Here is a 3,654-nt window from a genome sequence, read left to right on the forward strand (position 1 = left end):
TTAACAGACCTATCTGCCAACTGAAGAGTAGTTCCAGTGGCTTTCAATTCTCCCAATCCTAGTTGCTTGTACACATGGTAAGGTAAAAGATTCACACTTGTGCCAAGGTCAAGTAAGGCATGCTCAATGTAGGTGTTGCCTATGACACAAGATATGGTAGGGCTCCTTGAATCCTTATACTTGGCTGCTATAGGCTGAGTAATTATGGAACTAATGTTACCTGCCAAGAACGCATTTTTGGGCACACTAGTGATACGTTTGTGAGTATACAAATCTTTCAGTACCTTTGCATAGGCGGGGATTTGGGATATAGCATCCAAAAGAGGGATGTTCACTTCTACTTTTTTGAAGACTTCTAAAATTTTATCCATGGAAGCAGTCTTCTTTTTGTGTACCAAGCGATTAGGAAATGAGATAAGATGAACATAAGGATTGTTAGGGATTTGCCATTTTTCAGAAGAATCATTTTTTATTTCCTCAACCAAATCATCTTTAGTTTTAGAAGAATTCTTAGGTTGATCAGACGAACCTAGAACAAGAGGCACACTTGTGTCCTCAACTGAAGGAGAGTTAACAGGAGTAATAGATGGGGAAGATTTAGGAATGCTCTGTTGGTACTCTCTACCACTCCTAAGGGCATAAACAACTTTACATTGGTTAGAGGGCCCTTGTTGGGTCTGACCATGTACTATATTCAGTGGTGCATTAGTTAGTGTTTGTGAACTAACAGGCTGATGATGCCTAGGGTTAGGCTCTGGTTGACTGGGTAAAGTTCATTTCTCCCTCTCACGCATATTTGAGACAACTTGGGTGAGTTCTCTCGTAAGATTTTGATGACTTGTCATGAGGAGGGCCATATTTTTTTTCAAGTCACTTATTCTACTTGATGATAAGATAATAGGAGAGGGGCCTTTGGAAAACTAGCCTGAGGTCCTACATTTGATCTAGGAAAAGTATTTTAAGAAAAAGATTGTTGTGCAAAGGGAGGCCTTTGGGGTCCAGGTTGACCTTGATTATGAAAATTAGAAGGCTTGCTTGGTTGCTCTGATTCCAAGAGAAACTTGGGTGATTTCTCCATCTTGGATTGTAGGTGTTACTATATGGATTATTCTGGTATAAGGCATTAACACTATCATTAGAAGTGCCTCCAGAGGTATTGGGGCATTCTTCTTTGACATGTCCAGGGGACTAGCACCAAGCACAAATCTTAACCAAATTGGCTGATGATGGCTCTCTAGGAACAGTAGCCTCAATCCTCTTGATTAGGCTATTCAAATGGACTTCCTTGACTACTATCCCATCGACAAAATATCCTTTCCCTCCTATGGTTCTTTCACTCTTTTGGGTTGATTCCCACTCACGGGTTTTGTCAGCTAAGTCGAGTAAGAATTCCCATGCCTTTCCTTCATCTGTAAAGGATGTGAATCCCTCAGGGCACATAGACTCTATCATTTGTTTAGTTGGGTAATCAATACCCTCATAAATTATTTGACATAAATGCCATAAGTTTAGGCCATGGTGAGGGCATTCTTGGAGTAGATCCTTGAATCTCTCCATAAGTTTGGAAAAGGACTCACTAGGCTTTTGCCTAAACTGAAGGATATCACTTCTAAGCTTATTGGTCTTATGAGTTGGGAAAAATTTTTAAGGAAGACAACTATGAGCTGTTCCCATGAGGTTATGGAATTTGTGGGTAACTCATACAACCACTTCTTAGCTTGGTCTTTTAATACAAAAGTGATAAACCTAAGCTTAACAACATCATCAGAAAACTGTTGGATCTTAATTAGAACACATACCTCTTCAAATTCCCTTAGAAATAGGTATGCATTGTCAGAGGTCAACCCATGGAAGTGGGGCAATATAGTGATGTATTGATATTTGATTTCAAAATTATTGCCCTGGGGTTGTGGTAGAACTATGCAGGAAAGTTGGGCTGTTCTAGTAGGGTAGAACCTATCTTTCAGAGATTTAGGTGGAGGGTTTTGCTGTTGGTCTCCCATATTGAAGGGTTTTAAAGAGAGCTAACGTATAGGGTCACTACTTGTTGGATCTCTTCTTTCTAACCGATTCTTAGTATTACGTACCCACCTAACACTCATGCAACAGAAAACTACCTACAACTAGAGTAAGACAATCACAAAAGAATAGATAGAAAACCTTTTTTTTTATGAATTTTTTTTTATTTGGCTTTTTGGGAGCTTACCGGCAGGGATCCGGGGTTGCTTAGGTCAATTCCTGAGGTACTGCTACAAGGCGAAACCTGTCTTTATCATACTGTGAGGCATGACGACCTCCACTGATACAACTATTATTGCAAGTTGATCTTCTCAGGAATTCAATAAAAGAAAAGGAAAAACAAAGCAAACAAAACACTCTGATTTACCAAAAGAAAGCGAAAAATAACATGAAACTGTCTCCCTGGCAACGACGCCAAAAACTTGTTTGAGATTTTAAAATGTAACCGCAGGCGTATTGATCAGTGTAGCTGTGGGTTGAACATAGGGAGAGCAGCCACTTTATTTATTTATTTATTTTTTTTGCTTCTTTTAATAATACGAAAGTGAACCGATTAATGGTTGTGATCTAATTCTAATTACCGTCCTAAACATATGTATCTAAAATAACGTCCTAACCATATGTCATCTAAGAATTTAAAGATGCAAGCCATGCAATTAAAATTAAATAAAGAAATAACTGAAAATAAACAACCCACACAATTAAAAAAAAAACTATAAAGGAAAAAAATACTGAAATAAAAATAAAGTAAAATAAAGGGGATAAAGCTAAAGAGAGACTCACAAGTAGGTTTCTCTACTGTCATATTCTAATTGTTCCTGATCTGAAACCCGAGTTTACTTAGCCATCATCTTTGTTCTCTCATCTCTGCACTGGCCTTCCTTTAGCACTAGGACTTTTCCATTGGCCTCCCTTGCTGAATTACGATTTCTGCAATATTGTACCATCCGATAGTCCTCATCAAGAAGACTCGACCAGCTTTTTAGGTCAATCATATCTTCTTTAGTTATTAATTTTCTCCTCTAGTTCATCTACACTGAATTGTCTGGTTTTTACTCTTATCATATTCTCTTCTATTTTGTTCGTTAGTCCCTGTTATTTTTCTTGTTATTTCTCTGGCTGGAGATCCACCTTGCAAGTCCCTTCTCTTGTAGAACACACTCAGAGGATTGAGATACCAGATTTACCATAATTGAATCCTTTTGAAACCAGTAAAATATTCAGCTTAATAAATAGACTTGTAACTGATTCCTGATTGAACTAGACATTTTAAAATATAAATCCTATAACAGAATGACGCTCTGCTTGTAGATTGATCATTATTTTTCCCTATAGAGTATTAGAACTTGGGTTTGCAAGATTTTGTCTCACATGCCATTTATAACATTACAGGAGGCAAAACCCAAAATCCTGCAACTTTCAAGCTCCCGAATAGTAATACTGAACCGCATTATCATTCTATCGGACCATTTTCAAGGGAACCCAGTATCAGCTAACATTCAACACCATCAAAAAGAAAAGCAACTCAAATTAGAGTCTTGCAACTCCGAAAAAGGAAAGGTGAAATAGGATAAGAAGAACCCAAAAACTCTTGCTTGGGCAGCTAAAAAAAAAAAAGGTAGATGATTCGACTAC

The 3,654-nt window shown here is 37.8% G+C and overlaps 1 non-coding gene across 1 annotated transcript; it reads left to right on the forward strand.

Moving 5' to 3' along the window:
- Positions 1-1,510: 1,510 nt before the first annotated feature.
- LOC122085316 lies at positions 1,511-1,617 on the forward strand. The gene has a single exon (XR_006142091.1). It is a non-coding gene; the product is annotated as a small nucleolar RNA R71 (small nucleolar RNA).
- The last annotated feature ends 2,037 nt before the right edge of the window (positions 1,618-3,654 follow it).

This window comes from Macadamia integrifolia, chromosome 7 (genome assembly GCF_013358625.1).
Source record: "Macadamia integrifolia cultivar HAES 741 chromosome 7, SCU_Mint_v3, whole genome shotgun sequence".
Taxonomy (NCBI): Eukaryota; Viridiplantae; Streptophyta; class Magnoliopsida; order Proteales; family Proteaceae; genus Macadamia; species Macadamia integrifolia.